Here is a 22,297-nt window from a genome sequence, read left to right on the forward strand (position 1 = left end):
TTCATGTACAATCAATGCCCATTCGGCATCAGGTCGGCAGCTGCTATATTCCAGTGCAACATGGAGAGTCTGCTCAAGTCCATCCCAGGGACGGTTGTATTTCAAGACGACATACTTATCACGGGCAGGGACACCGACTTCCATCTCCGCAATTTGGAGGAAGTACTAAAGCGGTTGGATCGGGTAGGCCTAAGAGTTAAGAAATCCAAGTGCCTGTTTCTCGCGCCCGAGGTTGAATTTTTGGACAGAAGGATTGCCGCTGATGGAATCCGCCCAACAGAGTCCAAAACAGAAGCAATTCGCCTGGCACCCAGGCCCCGGAATGTCTCAGAACTGCGCATCTTTCTCAGGCTACTCAATTACTTTGGGAACTTTATGCAGTACTTAAGCACGCTGCTGGAGCCTCTCTACGTGCTACTCAGAAAGGGGTGCGATTGGTTTTGGGGGGACGCCCAGGAACGCGCCTTCAATAAGGCACACAACCTTCTGTGTTCCAACAGTATTTTGGCTTTCTTTGATCCAGGTAAAAAGCTAGTTCTCACATGCGATGCGTCAGCATACGGGATCGGGTGCGTTTTACAACATGTCAATAGTGCAGGTAAATTACAACCCATAGCTTATGCCTCCAGGTCACTTTCGCGGGCGGAGCGCAGGTACGGAATGGTGGAGAAGGAGGCGCTCGCATGCGTGTACGGTGTCAAAAAGATGCACCAATACCTTTTCGGGGCCAAGTTCGTGTTAGAAACCGACCACAAGCCCCTTACGTCCCTACTATCCGAAAGCAAGGCAATAAACGCCAACGCCTCGGCGCGAATTCAACGGTGGGCACTCATGCTGGCGTCTTACAATTACACCATAAGGCACAGACCAGGCACAGACAACTGTGCCGATGCACTTAGCAGGCTACCCCTGGCGACCACGGAAGGGTCAGACGAACAGGACTGTGAGATAGTCATGGCAATCAATGCCTTTGAGTCCACAGGTTTGCCCATGACGGCTCGCCAAATCAGAGCCTGGACGACCAGCGACCCCACGTTATCCCTAGTAAAAAGATGTTTCCTAACCGGTGACTGGGCAGAGGCTCGCGATGCCTGCCCCGAGGAGATCAAGCCTTTCCATAGACGCATGCATGAGCTGTCACTACAAGCAGACTGCCTGATGTGGGGCAGCCGAGTAGTTATGCCTCTGCGAGGCAGAGAGGCATTTGTTCGGGAGCTCCACTGCGATCACCCGGGGATTGTTCCCATGAAGGCCATAGCCAGATCTCACGTCTGGTGGCCTGGCATTGACGCGGACTTGGAGCTCTGCGTCCGACGGTGCACCATTTGTGCCCAACTCAGTAATGACCCCAGGGAGGCCCCCCTGAGCCCCTGGCCCTGGCCCACCAAACCATGGTCGCGGGTGCACGTAGACTATGCGGGCCCTTTCAAGGGCAAAATGTTCCTCGTAGTTGTAGATGCATTTTCTAAGTGGATCAAATGCACCATTTTAAACTCAAGCACCACCTCCACCACTGTGGAGAGCCTTGGAACCATGTTCGCAACGCACGGCATTCCTGACATATTGGTCAGTGATAATGGTCCGTGCTTCACCAGCGCAGAATTCCAAGATTTTATAAGTGACCACGGCATGAATCACGTTAAGACGACACCGTTCAAGCTGGCCTCCAACGGCCAGGCGGAGTGAGCAGTGCAGATCATTAAACAAGGCATGCTCAAAATCCAAGGTCCCACGCTGCAGGGCCGCCTGTCGCGACTGCTGCTGGCATACAGATCTCGTCCGCATTCACTGACTGGAGTTTCCCCCGCGCAACTATTAATGAAACGGACCTTAAAGACAAGGCTCTCATTAATCCTCCCAGACATGCATGAAATCGTTGAGGCAAAGCGCCATAAGCTAACCGAGTACCATGACCGAAATTCGAGGGGGAGGTGGAATGAGATAGGAGACAAAGTGTTTGTGCTAAACTATGGCAGGGGTCCCAAATGGCTTGCAGGGACAGTAACAGGCAAGGAAGGAAACAGGCTACTGGTGGGACAAATGGACAATGGCCAAACCTGCCGGAGGCATGTAGACCAAGTCAAAAGTAGATTTACCAACAACACTGCTGAACCAGAGGCAGACTACAATGTGGAACTCACACCACACCTGGTGGACAGACAGAGGGAACAACCTGAGGAAAGGGCAATCCCAACAGACAGCCCAGGCAAGACACCAACAATTATACTGAACGAAACAGACAGCCCAGGCGAGATACCAGGAATCACCCCAAAAGAACAACAGGCACCAAGGCGAACAACAGGCACCAAGGCAAACAACTGAACCACAACTAAGACACTCCACGCGAGAGCGTAGACCACCTGAGAGACTGAACCTATAAAGACAATAAGACCTTGGGGGAGGGTGATGTCATGTATCTCACACTACTGTATATAACTGTATCTTACCATGCTATACATGACTGTAACCAGAGATGACCTGTAACCACAAGCTTACCTTACCACCAGGGGTGCACTTGCAGGAGACACTGGATACCTGTCCCAGACAGGTATATAAGGACAGGTCTCAGGCAAGTGTGGCATTCGAGAGCTGTGTAATAAAGGTGCAGGTCCTGAGTGACCTTGACTTCAGTATGTGCCTCGTGTGAATCTGTACTGCAGGGACAGGACTTTACACAAAGAAAACAGACCCAGCCTATCCTGTCATGTATGTAACCACAATGTAATACCACTGTATTACAGTATACACTCAACCTAGATGCACACCTTGACCACAAGGGGTGAAGTTATGGGAGACACTCCTTACCTGATCACAGAGGTATAAAAAGGGAGGTCCCACGCAGGGTCATCATCTTTGGAGTCCTGTGAATGAAGAGTTAAGGTCACAGAGTGACCTTGTCCCCAGAATGTGCCTCGTGTGGTTTCATACTGTAGAGTAAGGACTTTACATTGGCGACGAGAAACGAGAATTCATGACCTACAAGAATGGCCACCGGTCGCACGGAGGAACGGTACTGTGTTGGGGAAGACTGGGACGATTTTGTCGCGAGGCTTCAGCAAAGCTTCGTTATGAAAGAATGGCTGGGGGATGCAGCAGCCGACAAGCGAAGGGCTCATCTTTTGACCAGCTGCGGACCAAAGACTTACATGCTCATGAAGGACTTACTAGCAGCCGAAAAGCTGGCGGACTAAACCTTCAAAGAACTTAGCAAATTGATTGGGGAGCACCTTAAACTGGCGAGTTGCATACGTATGGCCTAACGCAGATTCTACACCCACCGACGTCGTGAAGGACAGAGCATACCGGACTTCGTAGCGGACCTCCGGCGTTTGGCCAGCCTCTGTAAGTTCACAGACGCCTGCAGTGGGGAGATGCTAAGGGACTTCCTTATCGAGGGCATCGGTCTTGCGGGAATTTTCTGCAAATGAATTGGGACCAAGGATTTGACCTTGGAAGCGGCGGCGTTGATCGTTCAAACTTTCATGGCGGGGGAGGAAGAGACGATAATAATATACGTGCGCAATTTTGCCTCTAATGAATCATGGAGTCAACATCATCAATGCGACTCAGAGCCCCGCAGGCAGGCAGGGGCAGTCTGACACTCCCCAGGCATCAATAGACCCCAGAGTAGGACTTCAACAGAGACAATGGCAGGCTGAACGGACATTCACGCCATCACAGTGGACAATGCGGCCCGGGATGGGGCCATTGACACCCACAACTAGGGTACTTAAGAGCAGTCAAAGGGACAGTCAGCGCGGAATACATAGGCTAGTTCTGTTTTTATTTTTATTCTGACTATCGCACCATTTCCTCTATCTGTCAGGTGAGTCTTTTTTATTCTATTTAGAAATCCAAATTAATAATGTCCAGTATAAAACAGCTGTCAATGGAAAGGGTTAACTCCTTTACAGGTTTGTAAGAAAGCCTGATGTCATTACATGACTTTGCGTAATCATCCGAAAAATTATTTTTTAAGTCTTTGTGCCTTCAAAACTTGCTTAGAAATTAGGAATCCCTTAAAACAGCAGAAATCATTAGTAAAGCCGCCATAATAAAAGTCTTCTCATCAGGAAAGACGGCATTTTAGATTAAACTCCAATTTTTTCTTAACTTCTAATTCAAGTACTTGCCAAAGATTTTTTTTAATTGATTTAAAACGAGACCACACATTTTTAATAGCTATTTTGTTTACTGAAATCCAATTTTCACACACGCTGTATACATTCCAACATTTCATTTTATTTTACGGTCCCGTTCACTGGGCAAATCTTGTGTTTTATTTCTCTCTCAGCACAAAATCTAAACATCCGTGCCAGTTCCATTTTCTATAAGAATTTAAAAATTCAGTAAGATTCTCTAATTCCCAGTGTTTTCTTTCTGTGCTGAATTCGCATAGCTTAGATCTTTTCTCCTCGTTATTTTCGAAACCCTCCTGCTTGTTTAGACTGTTCGGGACTTTTCTTGATAAACAACGTCCATTTTGGAAATCTTTCAAACTGCAGTGAAACTTTCTCGTAATTTAAAATCATTATCAATGGAGAGTGTCTTTTACCTCTTCAAATTCTTTTTTTTCCAATTAAACCAATATCTTTTTCACAGCCAATATCAACTAGTATTTAGTAAGTTATGTCTTTTTTCATTGCAAACACCCCTTTTTTTTCCAGCACCTAATTAGTGCGTTACGTCTTTTTTTTTCAGATCACCTTTCTTCAAATTAGGTTTTGTATTTTACACGGTGGGCTCGTGACTCCGTAAATTTGTTAATTTAAAATCATCAGACAATCGAAGACACTTTTTCTTTCAAATTCGTTCCATTTGTTTACTTTCAAAGTGGCGTCTTTATCTTTTTCTTTTCTCCATAACTAGAATGGAGTCTAGCACGTAGGCTTTGAGGGCTGCTTTTCGTTAACTCAAATTCCAGTTTCAAGGTCGTTACAATGTCTTTTTCTAAACTGCTAAAGCTTGCTGTTTTAACATTTTTCAAAAGTCCCTTTTACACCTTCGCAGATAGCTCGCCACTCGCCCAGGAGTTTGACCTGATCCGTGAAGGTATTTCTAGATTGTTTCCAAACCTTTTCGTTTTATTTCTCCTTTTTTCTTTAAGAGATCAGATTTAATTTAATAATTAATTTTTTTTTAGTTTCAATCCATCTCAGTATTTTGCTGTGCCTTCTCTTAATATCTCAAAATCCCAATTCAAATTTTGTAATTTCAATCTTTATTTAAAACTTTTTTTTTACTGAGCTAGAAGCTTTTGTGTCAAGGTTTTACACAAAGGAAAATGGGAGCGTACTTCCCCAGCCCGCAGCCGTGAGAGATCCTCACAGGCCTTTTTTAAAAGGCATTCTTTATCTCATTCCGAGACTAAATTTATGTCTTTCAACCCAATGTAATCAATGATTGCGTGTTTTATTTCGACAAGTAAGTGAGCATGTCAAATAAATTCTTTTTTTTTAAACCACCGGGACCATGTATTTTTTATCTTTTGCTCAACAAACCTATTCTTTGTGCATTTCCTAGCTCCGTAACTTATCATCCGAATAAATCTACACCTGCGTTTCTAACTTAAAATGTCTTAAAACTTCCCACATACAGGACAACACTACAAAGGGTTAAAAAAAACTTTCACTCTGTTTTGAAAAGTGGGTGGAGCTGCACTATTTTTCCAAACAAGCTTTCAGAAACATGAAAAATTCATTCCGCAGTCAAAAGATCACACAAGTACTCTCACTCAACGACAGACATTCACAAAAGTCTCTCTTCATTCAACAAAGCCTATCAATTGTTTGGCTGGCTCTATTTTTGGATCCATATGTCACTTAAGATAGTCACTATCAGCTTTTTTATGGCATTACGTAGTTACGCAATTTACAATTGGTTTTATTCGCCTTTTTAATAGCCGTGTTACCCATCTTCTTTGGGGCTATCTTGGGCACTCCCTTTAATTCGTGTTAGGTATGCAGGACATTATTTATATCTATATGTCTTCCCTTGGCACCGTACACTCGTACTGCCACGCTTTGGGTCAATATGTCTCGTCCCTGCACCGTGCGCTCGTACCGCTTCGGGTCACTAGACCTTCCTCTATATCTTCCCTTGCGTCGTACCCTCGCACTGCCATGCTACCTCCCCTTCTACCCATAGATCATCCCTGTCCTCCGTCTCCGTCCCTCCTGGACCTGCTACAAATGGTTCTTTGTACAGATGTCCTTCCCTTGCGGTTTACAATGCCACAGCTCTAACTTGAAGGTGGTAAATTAAAACATACTCACCCCAACAGCTGGGTCATTGTTCCGTTCTGGAAGTCCGTACCCTGCTCGCAGCGCCAAATGTAAGGGGAAAATGAGAAGGCTTCTCCTCCCACGAGCGGGCCCCCTGATATAGAGGGTCGACGCTCGCCCCAACCCGCGTAACAGCCCCCGGAGTTAGCAGACAGAAATGGATGGCAAGGTATAACGATCTTTTATTACGAACGTCCGGGAACATCTCTTATCACAGCCGCCTATGAGTGGAGATGCTCTCCGAACAGCACAATCATACAACTTTTATACATTTCAAAAACCCCTCCGTTCTCTGGTAAGACCTCCCTAGATCGCTAATTGGACTACCTTATCAGTGCTACTTTGATTGACAGGCCACCTTAGGCCGTGACTAGAATGACTTCATTAGGTCAGAATTTGTTGATTCTCCTTGGTGTCCGTGAGTCCGCCTCGAGCCTCTTCGCAAGGTTTTATCAATGTCTGTTTAGGTCCTCACATCGTATCCTGTCGGAATATTATTGAATTGATAACTTCTGGAGCCTTGGTACAAGGCCGAAGAGAGGTCTTTTACCTCCTTATGGGTCGGTGCAGGAACCAGCACTTTAACCCTTGTCCCGCTGGTACCCCTAATGCCAAATTTCTCTTACATGTGAGGAGGACACAAAAAATCTGCAAAAGGACATAGACAGGCTAAATGAGTGGGTAAAAATTTGGCAGATGGAGTATAATGTTGTAAATGTGAGATCATGCACTTTGGCAGAAAAAAATCAAAGAGCAAGTTATTACTTAAATGGAGAAAGATTGCAAAGTGCCGCAGTACAGCGGGACCTGGGGGTATTTGTGCATGAAACACAAAAGGATAGTATGCAGGTACACAGCAATGGTATCTTGGCCTTTATTGCAAAGGGGATGGAGTATAAAAGCAGGGAAGTCTTGCTCCAGCTATATAAAGTATTGGTGAGGCCACACCTGGAGTACTGCATGCAGATTTGGTTTCCATATTTACGAAAGGATATGCTTGCTTTGGAGGCAGTTCAGAGAAGGTTTACTAGGTTGATTTCGGAGATGAGGGGGTTGACTTATGAGGAAAGGTTAAGTAAGTTGGGCCTCTACTCATTGGAATTCAGAAGAATGAGAGGTGATCTTATCGAAACGTATAAGATTATGAGGGGGCTTGACAAGGTGGATGCAGAGAGGATGTTTCCACTGATGGGGGAGACTAGAACTAGAAGGCATGATCTTAGAATAAGGGACCGCCCACTTAAAACAGAGATGAGGAGAAATTTCTTCTCTCAGAGGGTTGTAAATCTGTAGAATTCACTGCCTCAGAGATCTGTGGAAGTTGGGACATTGAATAAATTTAAGACAGAAATAGACAGTTTCTTAAACGATAAGCGGATACGGTGTTATGGTGAGCGGGCAGGGAAGTGGAGCTGAGTCCACGATCAGATCAGCCATGATCTTATTGAATGGCGGAGCAGGCTCGAGGGGCCGTATGGTCTACTCCTGTTCCTATTTCTTATGTTCTTATATCCACAGAATAACTAAGACCGCCTATTTACACCTCCGTAACATCGCCTGTCTCCGACCTTACCTCAGCTCATCCGCTGTCGAAGCCCTCATCCATGCCTTTGTTACTTCTAGACCTAACTATTCCAATGCACGCCTGGCTGGATCCCACATGCTACCCTAGGTAGACTCGAGGTGATCCAAAACTCGGCTGCCTGTGACGAAGCTCACCCATCACCCCTGTGCTCGCTGACCTACATTGGCTTCCAGTTAAGTAACACCTCAATTTCAAAATTCTCATCCTTATTTTCAAATCCATCCATGGCCTCCTTCCTCCCTATCTCTGTAATCTCCTCCCGCCCCACAACCCCACCCCCCGCCCCCCGAGATGTCTGCGCTCCTCTAATTCTACCCTGCTGAGCACACCTGATTATAATTGCTCAACAATTGATGGCCGTGCCTTCTGTTGCCTCTCCACTTCTCTACCTCTCTACCTCTTTTTCCTCCTTCAAGACACTCCTTAAAACATACCTCTTTGACCAAGCTTTTTTTCACCTGCGCTAATTTCTACTTATGCTCCTGTGAAACACCTTGGATGTTTCACTACATCAAAGGCACTATATAAATATAAATTGTTGTTGTTGTTCATGTTATCATCCAGTGCACTCAGCCATTTCTTGGTATCACATGGAGTGAATCGAATTGGTTGATGACTGACTTCTGTGATGGTGTGGACCTCAGAAGGCCGTCGATATGGTTCATCTACTTGGCACTTCTGGCTGAAGATGGTTTCAAATGCTTCAACTTGTCTTTTGCACTCACATGCTGGGCTCCGCCATCATTGAGGATGGGGATATTCAGGGAGCCTCCTCCTCCCATTAACATAGAAACATAGAAAATAGATGCAGGAGTAGGCCATTCGGCCCTTCGAGCCTGCACCACCATTCAATAAGATCATGGCTGATCCTTCACCTCAGCACCCCTTTCCTGCTTTCTCTCCATACCCCTTGATCCCTTTAGCCGTAAGGGCCATATCTAACTCCCTCTTGAATATATCCAATAAACTGGCATTAACAACTCTCTGCGGTAGGGAATTCCACAGGTTAACAACTCTCTGAGTGAAGAAGTTTTTCCTTATCTCATTCCTAAATGGCTTATTCCTTATCCTTAGACTGTGTCCCCTGATTCTGGACTTCCCCAACATCGGAAACATTCTTTCTGCATCTAACCTGTCCAGTCCCGTCAGAATTTTATATGTTTCTATGAGATTCCCTCTCATCCTTCTAAACTCCAATGTATAAATGCCCAGTTGATCCATTCTCTCCTCATATATCAGTCCAGCCATCCCGGGAATCAGTCTGGTGAACCTTCGCTGCACTTCCTCAATAGCAAGAACGTCCTTCCTCAGATTAGGAGACCAAAACTGAACACAATATTCCAGGTGAGGCCTCATCAAGGCCCTGTACAACTGCAGTAAGACCTCCCTGCTCCTATACTCAAATCCCCTTGCTATGAAGGCCAACATACCATTTGCCTTCTTCACCGCCTGCTGTACCTGCATGCCAACTTTCAATGACTGATGTACCGTGACACCCAGGTCTCGTTGCACCTCCCCTTTTCCTAATCTGCCGCCGTTCAGATAATATTCTGCCTTCGTGTTTTTGCCACCAAAGTGGATAACCTCACATTTATCCACATTATACTGCATCTGCCATGCATTTGCCCACTCACCTAACCTGTACAAGTCACCCTGCAGCCTCTTTGCGTCCTCCTCACAGCTCACACCGCTACGCAGTTTAGTGTCATCTGCAAACTTGGAGATATTACACTCAATTCCTTCATCTAAATCATTAATGTATATTGTAAATAGCTGGGGTCCCAGCACTGAGCCCTGTGGCACCCCACTAGTCACTGCCTGCCATTCTGAAAAGGACCCGTTTATTCCGACTCTCTGCTTCCTATCTGCCAACCAGTTCTCTATCCACATCAGTACATTACCCCCAATACCATGTGCTATCATTTTGCACACCAATCTCTTGTGTGGGACCTTGTCAAAAGCCTTTTGAAAGTCCAAATACACCACATCCACTGGTTCTCCCTTGTCCACTCTATTAGTTACATCCTCAAAGAATTCTAGAAGATTTGTCAAGCATGATTTCTCATTCATAAACCCATGCTGACTCGGACTGATCCTGTCACTGCTTTCCAAATGCGCTGCTATTTCATCTTTAATAATTGATTCCAACATTTTTCCTGCTACTGATGTCAGGCTAACCAGTCTATAATTACCTGTTTTTTCTCTCCCTCCTTTTTAAAAAAGTGGTGTTACATTAGCTACCCTCCAGTCCATAGGGACTGATCCAGATTCGATAGACTGTTGGAAAATGATCAGCAATGCATACACTATTTCTAGGGCTACTTCCTTAAGTACTCTGGGATGCAGACTATCAGGCCCCGGAGATTTAACGGCCTTCAATCCCATCAATTTCCCTAACACAATTTCCTGCCTAATAAGGATATCCTTCAGTTCCTCCTTCTCACTGGACCCTCGGCCCCCTAGTACTTCCGGAAGGTTATTTGTGTCTTCCTTCGTGAAGACAGAGCCAAAGTATTTGTTCAACTGGTCTGCCATTTCTTTGTTCCCCATTATAAATTCACCTGAATCTGACTGCAAGGGACCTATGTTTGTCTTCACTAATCTTTTTCTCTTCACTTATCTATAGAAGCTTTTGCAGTCAGTTTTTATGTTCCCAGCAAGCTTCCTCTCATACTCTATTTTCCCCCTCCTAATTAAACCCTTTGTCCTCCTCTGCTGAATTCTACATTTTCCCCAGTCCTCAGGTTTGCTGCTTTTTCTAGCCAATTTATATGCCTCTTCCTTGCCTCTTGAGCAGTGGTGCAGCAGGGAGGGATTCAAATTCCTGGGGCATTGGAACCGGTTCTGGGGGAGGTGGGACCAGTACAAACCGGACGGTCTGCACCTGGGCAGGACCGGAACCAATGTCCTCGGGGGAGTGTTTGCTAGTGCTGTTGGGGAGGAGTTAAACTAATATGGCAGGGGGATGGGAACCAATGCAGGGAGACAGAGGGAAACAAAAAGGAGGCAAAAGCAAAAGACAGAAAGTAGATGAGGAAAAGTGGAGGGCAGAGAAACCCAATGCAAAGAACAAAAAGGGCCACTGTACAGCAAAATTCTAAAAGGACAAAGGGTGTTAAAAAAACAAGCCTGAAGGCTTTGTGTCTTAATGCAAGGAGTATCCGCAATAAAGTGGATGAATTAACTGTGCAAATAGATGTTAACAAATATGATGTGATTGGGATTACGGAGACGTGGCTCCAGGATGATCAGGGCTGGGAACTCAACATCCAGGGGTATTCAACATTCAGGAAGGATAGAATAAAAGGAAAAGGAGGTGGGGTAGCATTGCTGGTTAAAGAGGAGATTAATGCAATAGTTAGAAAAGACATTAGTTTGGATGATGTGGAATCTATATGGGTAGAGCTGCAGAACACCAAAGGGCAAAAAACATTAGTGGGAGTTGTGTACGGATCTCCAAACAGTAGTAGTGATGTTGGGGAGGGCATCAAACAGGAAATTAGGGGTGCATGCAATAAAGGTGCAGCAGTTATAATGGGTGACTTTAATATGCACATAGATTGGGCTAGCCAAACTGGAAGCAATACGGTGGAGGAGGATTTCCTGGAGTGCATAAGGGATGGTTTTCTAGACCAATATGTCGAGGAACCAACTAGGGGGGAGGCCATCTTAGACTGGGTGTTGTGTAATGAGAGAGGATTAATTAGCAATCTCATTGTGCGAGGCCCCTTGGGGAAGAGTGACCATAATATGGTGGAATTCTGCATTAGGATGGAGAATGAAACAGTTAATTTAGAGACCATGGTCCAGAACTTAAAGAAGGGTAACTTTGAAGATATGAGGCGTGAATTGGCTAGGATAGATTGGCGAATGATACTTAAGGGGTTGACTGTGGATGGGCAATGGCAGACATTTAGAGACCGCATGGATGAACTACAACAATTGTACATTTCTGTCTGGCGCAAAAAAAAAAGGGAAAGTGGCTCAACCGTGGCTATCAAGGGAAATCAGGGATAGTATTAAAGCCAAGGAAGTGGCATACAAATTGGCCAGAAATAGCAGCAAACCCGGGGACTGGGAGAAATTTAGAACTCAGCAGAGGACGACAAAGGATTTGATTGGGGCAGGGAAAATGGAGTACGAGAAGAAGCTTGCAGGGAACATTAAGGCGGATTGCAAAAGTTTCTATAGATATGTAAAGAGAAAAAGGTTAGTAAAGACAAACATAGGTCCCCTGCAGTCAGAATCAGGGGAAGTCATAACGGGGAACAAAGAAATGGCAGATCAATTGAACAAGTACTTTGGTTCGGTATTCACTAAGGAGGACACAAACAACCTTCCGGATATAAAAGGGGTCAGAGGGTCTAGTAAGGAGGAGGAACTGAGGGAAATCCTTATTAGTCGGGAAATGGTGTTGGGGAAATTGATGGGATTGAAGGCCGATAAATCCCCAGGGCCTGATGGACTGCATCCCAGAGTACTTAAGGAGGTGGCCTTGGAAATAGCGGATGCATTGACAGTCATTTTCCAACATTCCATTGACACTGGATCAGTTCCTATCGAGTGGAGGGTAGCCAATGTAACCCCACTTTTTAAAAAAGGAGGGAGAGAGAAAACAGGGAATTATAGACCGGTCAGCCTGACCTCAGTAGTGGGTGAAATGATGGAATCAATTATTAAGGATGTCATAGCAGCGCATTTGGAAAAAGGTGACATGATCGGTCCAAATCAGCATGAATTTGTGAAAGGGAAATCATGCTTGACAAATCTTCTGGAATTTTTTGAGGATGTTTCCAGTAGAGTGGACAAGGGAGAACCAGTTGATGTGGTATATTTGGACTTTCAGAAGGCTTTCGACAAGGTCCCACACAAGAGATTAATGTGCAAAGTTAAAGCACATGGGATTGGGGGTAGTGTGCTGACGTGGATTGAGAACTGGTTGTCAGACAGGAAGCAAAGAGTAGGAGTAAATGGGTACTTTTCAGAATGGCAGGCAGTGACTAGTGGGGTACCGCAAGGTTCTGTGCTGGGGCCCCAGCTGTTTACATTGTACATTAATGATTTAGACGAGGGCATTAAATGTAGTATCTCCAAATTTGCGGATGACACTAAGTTGGGTGGCAGTGTGAGCTGCGAGGAGGATGCTATGAGGCTGCAGAGCGACTTGGATAGGTTAGGTGAGTGGGCAAATGCATGGCAGATGAAGTATAATGTGGATAAATGTGAGGTTATCCACTTTGGTGGTAAAAACAGAGAGACAGACTATTATCTGAATGGTGACAGATTAGGAAAAGGGGAGGTGCAATGAGATCTGGGTGTCATGGTACATCAGTCATTGAAGGTTGGCATGCAGGTACAGCAGGCGGTTAAGAAAGCAAATGGCATGTTGGCCTTCATGGCGAGGGGATTTGAGTACAGGGGCAGGGAGGTGTTGCTACAGTTGTACAGGGCCTTGGTGAGGCCACACCTGGAGTATTGTGTACAGTTTTGGTCTCCTAACTTGAGGAAGGACATTCTTGCTATTGAGGGAGTGCAGCGAAGATTCACCAGACTGATTCCCGGGATGGTGGGACTGACCTATCAAGAAAGCTGGATTAACTGGGCTTGTATTCACTGGAGTTCAGAAGAATGAGAGGGGACCTCATAGAAACGTTTAAAATTCTGACGGGTCTAGACAGGTAAGATGCAGGAAGAATGTTCCCAATGTTGGGGAAGTCCAGAACCAGGGGTCACAGTCTAAGGAGAAGGGGTAAGCCATTTAGGACCGAGATGAGGAGAAACTTCTTCACCCAGAGAGTGGTGAACCTGTGGAATTCTCTACCACAGAAAGTAGTTGAGGCCAATTCACTAAATATATTAAAAAGGGAGTTAGATGAAGTCCTTACTACTCGGGGGATCAAGGGGTATGGCGAGAAAGCAGGAAGGGGGTACTGAAGTTGCATGTTCAACCATGAACTCATTGAATGGCGGTGCAGGCTAGAAGGGCTGAATGGCCTACTCCTGCACCTATTTTCTATGTTTCTATGTTTCTTCCTTTAACACTATCCTTAATTTCCCTTGTTAGCCATGGTTGAGCCACCTTCCCCGTTTTATTTTTACTCCAAACAGGGATGTACAATTGTTGAAGCTCATCCATGTGATCCTTAAATGTTTGCCATTGCTTATCCACCGTCAACCCTTTAAGTTTCATTTGCCAGTCTATTCTAGCCAATTCACGTCTCATACCATCGAAGTTACCTTTCCTTAAGTTCAGGACCCTAGTCTCTGAATTAACTGTGTCACTCTCCATCTTAATAAAGAATTCTACCATATTATGGTTACTCTTCCCCAAGGGGCCTCGCACAACAAGATTGCTAATTATTCCTTTCTCATTACACATCACCCAGTCTTGGATGGCCAGCCCTCTAATTGGTTCCTCGACATATTGGTCTAGAAAACCATCCCTAATACACTCTAGGAAATCCTCCTCCACCATATTGCTACCAGTTGTGTAATTGTCCAACACCATTCACGACTGGATGTAATAGGACTACAGAGCTTTGATCTGATCTGTTGATTGTGGGATTGCTTAGCCCTGTCCATAGCATGCTGCTTCCACTGTTTAGCATGGATATAGTCCTGTGTTGCAGCTTCCCCAGGTGGCACTTCATTTTTAGGTACACCTGGTGCTGCTTCAGGCATGCTCTTCTGCACTCCTCATTGAACCAGTGTTGGTCCCCTGGCTTGATGGTAATGATAGAATGAGGGATATACCAGCCATTAAGTTACAGATTGTGATGGAATACATTTCTGCTGCTGCTGATGGAATGTTATATCTGCTTCATAGATGCCCAGTTTTGAGCTGCTAGGTCTGTTCTGAATTTATCCCATTTAGCACGGTGGTAGTGCCACACAACGCACTGGAGGGTGTCCTTAGTGTGAAGATGGGACTTCGTCTCCACAAGGACTGTGTGACCTTCCTCAGTCTTCCCTTCCTCAGTCTTCCCTTCCTCATGCAATTTATAGATTTTTGTATTCCGTGACCTCACCCAACAAACTGCTAATCCTTGCATTTACCTTACGCGGGGCCCTTACACCAGGGGCTTGGCCCTGAATACCTGTACAATAGAGGACATGATGTTGCACACAGATGAAGCCTAGATAATTTTATCTATTCAGATAGTTAATCTTTTCCTTGTGTTTTACTGAGAGCAAACGTTTTTTTTCTTGGGGAAAATAAAATATTGTCTGATATTAGAACATTTTCTGGGTACAAACTGTGTCTTTATTATATTATATATATGAGATACCGAGAAAGACAGATGGCCTGAAGTACATATCTTGTTTAATAGGACTGTAAAGGAGAAGCTTGCTGTCCACTTATACAGTACTTTAATTAAAAACATTTTGAAATTCCCTTTCAGATTTATGTAATTAGCACCTCATCTCGTGTCGCCTCTCATTTCACGATTCTTTATTTAGTCCACTTGAAATGTATATCAGCCGACATACTTCAAGTCCCCTTTAAATTATTCAGTTTGAATCGTGTAAAATCAGTTCCAGGTAGGCGAAGAAAATGATTAGGTTCCCGCTCTTATTTTCCACTGGTTGCTCCGAGGCTACAGTTGAAATCTGATGTATGCCTTCAGTCACCTGAGGAAGAGAGTGTTTTAAGACCAGGACCGCAAATTTTGCACCAAGCTTATAGGCTACAGGGCAGGAGTGATACCTGCCCTCCTATATAGCTCAGAGACGTGGACAGTTCAAAGCGCTGGAGAAGTACCATCAGCGTTGCCTCCGGAAGATCCTGCAAACCCACTGGGAGGATAGACGCACCAACGTCAGTGTTCTCGCTCAGGCCAACATCCCCAGCATCGAAGCACTGACCACTCGACCAATTCCGTTGGGCAGGCCACATCGTCTGCATGCCCGACACGAGACTCCCAAAGCAAGCGCTCTACTTGGAACTCCTACATGGCAAACGGGCCCCAGGTGGGAGAGGAAACAGTTCAAGGACACCCTCAAAGCCCCCTTGATAAAGTGCAACATCACCACCGGCATCTAGGAATCCATGGCCCGAGACCACCCTAAGTGGAGGAAGAGCATCCGGAAGGGCGTTGAGCACCTAGTCTCGTTGCCGAGAGCATGCAGAAACAAGCGCAGACAGCGGAAGGAGCGTGCAGCAAACCAGACTCCCCATCTACCCTTTCCTTCAACCACTGTCTGTTCCACCTGTGACAAAGACTGTAATTCCCATATTGGACCATACAGTCACCTGAGAACTCACTTTTGGAGTGGAAGCAAGTCTTCCTCGATTTTGAGGGACTGCCTATGATGATGATCATACTAACTGGACCCGTGGAGCATAGAAATCGGATCTAAAGCACAGCTTTGTAATAATAGCAAAATAATGCTGAAACTCTGCAGAGATTTTCTTTATATCTTAGTAACTGATAGCGGTAATTCGTGCCCCCTTCCCCGTTTTGTATCCATACAATTATCCATACAATTATGAAAGATCCGTAGGAAACTGCTCCAGAGTAATAAATCCTTATGTCACTCCCTCCCATCAGACTCTGAACATTCTGCTCCTCAAACATTTAAAACCTAATGAAAATAAGCAGCTCTTCACTGTGACGATGAAACTAGGCTTAAAATGTTAAGTATTTTGGAATCAATGGGAATACTCTGACCATTATGAATTAAAATTAGAGCTGTCCCATTAGGTGAGTTCCAGGGGATTCTCTCTATATTCATGTAATGAGTGTTTCTAAGTGTCGTACACTCAATTTTATGATAGTTTAGCAAAAATCATGTCTTTTGCCTTAAATGATCTCACCAACTTGTTGGATTAGTAAACCCGTGCCAAGTTGATTTACTGCTGTTCTTAATATGAGAAAATATATGCATTAACATTTTCTATCATTTTTAAAGGATTGTTTTTCTTTACTTCAAATTCTTGACACTCCTCCCTCCCCAAGGCATTTACTGCTGCTGGGGCAATATATGGGCCCACAATTGCCGGCCAGCTTGTCAGCAGACTATTCTGTTGTTACATCGTGTGTACAGCGTAGAAACAGGCCATTCTGCCTAACTGGTTGTGTTGCTGTTTATGCTCCTCAGGAGCCTCCTCCCACCCTACTTCATCGAACCCTATCAGCATATCCTTCTATTCCTTTCTTCCTCATGTCCTAATCTAGCTTCCCCTTAAATGGGACTATGGTATTTGCCTCAACTACTCCTTGTGGTACTGTGTACCATTTTCTTACCACTTTTTGGATAAGGAAGTTTCTCCTGGATTTATTAGTGACTATTTTATATTTATGACCTCTAGTTTTGGACTCCCCAACAAATAGAAACATTTTCTCAATTCTACCCTATAAAACCCTATTATCTTAAATACCTCTATGAGGTCACCCCTCAGCCTTCTCTTTTTTTATAGAAAAGACCTCCAGCCTGTTCAGCATTTGTTGATAAGTATATCCCCTCAGTTCTGGTATCATCCTTGTGAATCTTTTTGCACCTTCACCAATGCATCTCTATCCTTTTTATAATATAGACACCAGAACTGTGCACAGTACTTATAGTGTGGTCTAACCAAGTTTAACATAACTTCTCTACTTTTCAGTTCTATCTCTCTCGGAGCCAAGTCCAACCCTGTCCTCAACATCCACACGGCTGCACTTCCTACAGAAGAGGTTAGGCTGAAACCCTGGCTGCATTTCCCTATCTTTTTGCCAGTATCTTCAATTTTGTAATTTACTGCATTGCATTGAAGCTGTAATCATTAACGAATTGAAAAGATTTACGTGCCTCCATACCTGACTCCAGCTTGTGTTTCGTCCAAGATGTGAAAAAGGTCTCTCTTTAGCGAGAGGCACTTTGTTTGTGTGGACAGAACTGGTCAGCTATTTTCTGATTGACTGGTTTTCTGTTCATTGTCAGTGGAAGATCTGACGTTTGTGGGAATTGAACCCTGTCTAATTACACTCGAAATGACACAGAGCTTATCTTTTCCTCAGCTGCTAACATGTCCAGCTCAAATAGCAGCCATTAATCAATGCCGATTAGGTTCAGCACACCTCAAATAGAAATATCAAAGTGTAACAGTAGATTATGGTTGCACCAGAGCTTTGTGCCAACTGCAAGTCATAAACTTAAAGCTAGCCTAACCTGGCTCTCTTTTTGCAAGTAGCTGAATTTTTCCCCTCATATCCTCCAATTTTCTCCCCAGGTGAAGAAGACTTGCATTTATATAGCACCTTTCATGACCACTGGATGTCTCAAAGCGCTTTATAGCCAATGAAGTACTTTTGGAATGTAGTCATTGTTGTAATGAAGGTGCTTTCTAATACTGGGTAGAGTCCATGGATGCCATCTACAATTCAGAACCTTAACCAGGCTACTATTGGTTAGAGTAGTGTAGTCCTTACAGTGCTGTGCACAAATCATGAGTTCAAATCCTACTATTAGAATAGAAGGTTATGCTCCTTGGCTTAGATAAAAGGAAAATAAATTGCCAAATTAAATTTAATAAGTCTAATAATTTTTGGTCTGGCATGAGAAAAATGACCATGAATGCTGCTGTACTGTCATAAAAGTACAACTGGTTCACTACTGTCTGGCAGGGAAGGGAATCTGCCACCTCCCCACTCAAACACCTGTCTGGCCTGTAACATGACTCCAGTCCCACCCTCATCATGCCCTCTGAACTGGCTTAACAAGCCACTCAGATGTCAAGGCACCGAGGGATGAGTAATAAATGCAGCCTGGCCAGTATTGCCCACATGCCTAGAAGAAATATTGAAAAATCTTCTCAATTGTGAACCTGTATAGCTATTTAACTGTGGGGCATCATAGCTATGCCCAGGCCTGTCCTAAACTGATGTAAATGCATATCAGCTTGCAGCAGAGCCCATTGGATAATGATCAGGAATATGAGTTCCAGCTGATTGTTTTCCTTGCTGCCATGGAACAGTGAAGCCAATTGTGTCATGGTTGAGATCAGGTAATTCAGCATTTGAGCAGAGATGAAACATGAGACACACCACACTAAGCACTGTAGTTACCAACTGAGGCGGTAAAAAGGAAAAGACTTGCATTTACATAGCGTCTTTCACAATCTCAAAGCTCTTTACAGGCAATGAAGTACTTTTGAAATCACTGTTGTAATGTAAGACACGTGGCAGTGAATCTGCACATAGCACTGGAGTGTCAGCCTAGATTTTGTGCCTGGAGAGGGACTTGAACCCACAACCTTTGACTAGAAGAGTGTTACTACCGAGCCATTGCTAACACCACTTCAAATTTCAAACTGGATTTCTTATTGCAAACATTTCAGATTACAAAGTGAATATTTAAGATGCAAGCATGAAAAAAATCAAAAGCATCGATACCCCAGCATGATATAAACAAATGTCAGAAGTAATATAAACCGCAACTTCTTCAGAAACTGCCAAGCAAGAATAATGAGACTCCGCTCTACTGAAACATTCAGGAGGGACCTGGATTAGTTTCCTATCTCCACGAGTGCAGATATACGAGTCTAGATTTGAGCGTAACTGGTAACAGTACATCTATCTGCAACACAAGTACAGAATATAGACTCACAAATGAACAAGCTGCACTGTTGGAGCCCTGTTGCCCTCTCAGGTGGATGTAAAAAATCCCACACTATTCAAAGAGTAGGGGAGTTCTCCCAGTGATTATCTGGTTATTATTGCTGTTTGTGGGACCTTAATGTATGCAGATTGGCTGCTGCATTCACTACATTACAACAGGGACTGCACTTCAAAAGTACTTCATTAGCTGTGAAGCACTTTGGGACATTCTGAGGTAATGATAAATTCAAGTTCTTTCTATCTTATCAACTGCCATCAGGTGAGTTGAGGGAAAACAAGTTTAAAAAAAAAATTGAGATTATCTTTCCTCAAAGGTGGACAGTCTGCCTTTTATATCTGCTCATGAGCATGTGTTCTCACCCCCACATTCCTTCCATTTTTTAACGCTTGGTTTTCTTTTCTTTTGGGGGTTTGTCTGCAAGATATTTTAAGGTCTCGTTCCTCTCGCAGTTATCCAATGATGAGCATATTTGCTGTGTACTGGAATATAAGCCGATCCTTACTGTAGGTTTGTATTCAGGAAGCATTCTCTCATACTACGTGGTACATGGTTTGTCTTCTGCTATTGGTACTAGGAGTGATGGGCATGAGGTTGAGCAAAGGGGAATGTTACATCTGGAGGCCAGAGTTGATTCTAGAGACGTGAGAATGGATGAATATTCTGGAGTTTTCTTGATTTCCTCTGAGGATCATATAGCACTGCTGCAGAATTTTGCTCCAAGTGTTTAAATAGGTTAGGTTACAGTCTATGAAATGGTAGGTTGTGCATAATCTAAAGAAGGAGCAGGGGTAGTGTGCTTTATTCGCTTCTACATTTTGTTGTGTTCTTACTTCCTTTTTTGCAGATGGAGAGTATGACAAGATACACCTGGCTGAAGAATGCATGTGGCAGTCTTTCCTTCTCTGGATACTGTGTGATCATTTGGGTTATATAGGTATTTGTTCCACTGCTGGAGAGGATGGAAGATCTATTGAAGGCTGCTAGTTTCTTCATTTCACCCAAATATGGGCAATGTTCCTGGTGCATGGAGTGGTTCAGTCACCTCAACGTGATACTTGTAGTTTTTCATATATATTTGCGTGTATCTGAATTTAGTCCTTGAAATTCACCCGTGTGAAATTATATACAAAATCATGAAACACAACAATTAATTTAACCCACTAATGTACATTTTGTGAAGATTAGTTTGTTAAATAAAGTTAAGCTTTTCAAAGAAAATTTAATAATTTTCTACTATACATGTATAGCACAATTAAGTAAATCTGTAAATCAATATTCAATAATAGATTATTGGATGTCTTTGTTAATAAAGACCACAATCAAAAAGGTTTTTACCAAATTAATGTTCTGGAGTATCAGAGGAAAACATTTAGTCTGTAATGAGTACATCTTTTGTAAGACATGGAAAAGTAGAACACAATAAGCAAAGCAGCCACAATGTGAGAATAATCCCAAAACCTGATTTAGAGCTTAGTTAGTTTGGAGCTCTGTAACAGTCACACGTCCTGGTGTTCCATTTAACATATTTCTCTCAGTTTTTCTTTAATTATGCTTCCCATGTTACACTGGTTGTTTAGTCTGAAGAGCTTTCCCAAATACCAAGACATCAGTGAAAGAATCTGCAAGCAAACATCAGGGAATGTTTCACAAAGAATGCAGACAACTGACTTATTTAAAATTTTCAAGTTTATGAATTAATTGACAAAACATTGACACAGGCACATTTTCACTATGGCGAAGGGGCGATAAGTTAATCATTTCAGAAGTGAGGAGCAAGAAACAGTCATTTTTAAGTAGTCATTTTTTTTTTTACACAAAGGATAATAGACTTGTAGAATAAGTTACCGGACAAGGCCATTGAATCTGACTGTATAACTAGGTTAGGTTAAGAGACATTTAGATATATTTCTGAAGAGAGATGCAATGGAGGGATATGGTGAGTAAATTAGGAAGTGGGGTCGCTGACAATCGAAATAGGGTGGGCTTATTCAGACAAATGACCATTCTTGTTCCTAAAAATTTTTATATCACATAGTAAAACTTATTTAAAATGCCAAAGTTTTCTCATTAGTAAAATTTCTTGACTTAAAATTTAACAAAAAAGAGGAAAACAAGTTTTGCAATGACATCATCGAATGAAAACTTCACTCTATATAATGGAACCTAACAGAACCAACTACTCAACTTCCCTCTTCTCCTGGTGTATCACTGTCCCTCCAAAAACTGTTGAGTAACTTGCTGATGAAGGGGCACAGGCAATTTTTATACAACTACTGTACAACGAATAAAGAGGATACAGGGGAATACAAGAAATGAAACATTATTAATTTTCATAACTTTTGACCGCAAGCTTTTGGGATAAGGTAGTAGAGGTACTGGCAGTTGAGTTTCCAATACGAGACAAGTATCTATATATCCAAAAACCATCCTGTCAACTCCTCACATTAAACTCTGGAGTCCTGAAGCTGACTGGAAACTCTACATATGCAATTCTGAAGCTATTATAACAGCTTAAATTACCAACTTCAAAAGAAAAAGAGAAAATAACTGAGAAGTGACTATGTTTTTTTTAAAACTGAAAACGCTGGTCAGTTTTAGAATGTAAACATGTATGTGCCGAGACCCAATGTGAGTAAAGTTGAAACAATCATATAACATTTTTTTCTCTCCTAAAAATGTGTGGTAGGATTCTACGGAGATATAAAATCAGCAGCTATTCCACCTTGGTGTGCATCAAAGCCAAGTCTGATCCTGTCCTTATCTGGCATTCACCAATGCACACTTTCCATTAGGGGTCACTGCAAAGCAATGAGGAACAGAAACTCTG

The 22,297-nt window shown here is 43.5% G+C and overlaps 1 protein-coding gene and 1 long non-coding RNA gene across 4 annotated transcripts in view; one reads left to right on the forward strand and one right to left on the reverse strand.

The window, feature by feature from the left end:
• The window catches only part of LOC139268679 (uncharacterized), a 25,634-nt gene extending 4,919 nt beyond the window's left edge, over positions 1-20,715 (forward strand). Inside the window, exons 2-3 of the long non-coding RNA XR_011594085.1 lie at positions 17,477-17,546; positions 20,315-20,715. This is a non-coding gene — a long non-coding RNA (uncharacterized lncRNA). The remainder of the gene's footprint in view (positions 1-17,476; positions 17,547-20,314) is intronic.
• yipf1 (Yip1 domain family, member 1) overlaps positions 20,670-22,297 on the reverse strand; it is a 34,741-nt gene continuing 33,113 nt past the window's right edge. For all 3 annotated transcript variants that reach the window (XM_070887218.1, XM_070887220.1, XM_070887219.1), the window contains exon 10: positions 20,670-21,089. The gene's annotated coding sequence lies outside the window, so the exon portion shown is untranslated. The remainder of the gene's footprint in view (positions 21,090-22,297) is intronic.

The sequence above is a fragment of the Pristiophorus japonicus genome, chromosome 8 (genome assembly GCF_044704955.1).
Source record: "Pristiophorus japonicus isolate sPriJap1 chromosome 8, sPriJap1.hap1, whole genome shotgun sequence".
In the NCBI taxonomy this organism is placed as follows: domain Eukaryota; kingdom Metazoa; phylum Chordata; class Chondrichthyes; family Pristiophoridae; genus Pristiophorus; species Pristiophorus japonicus.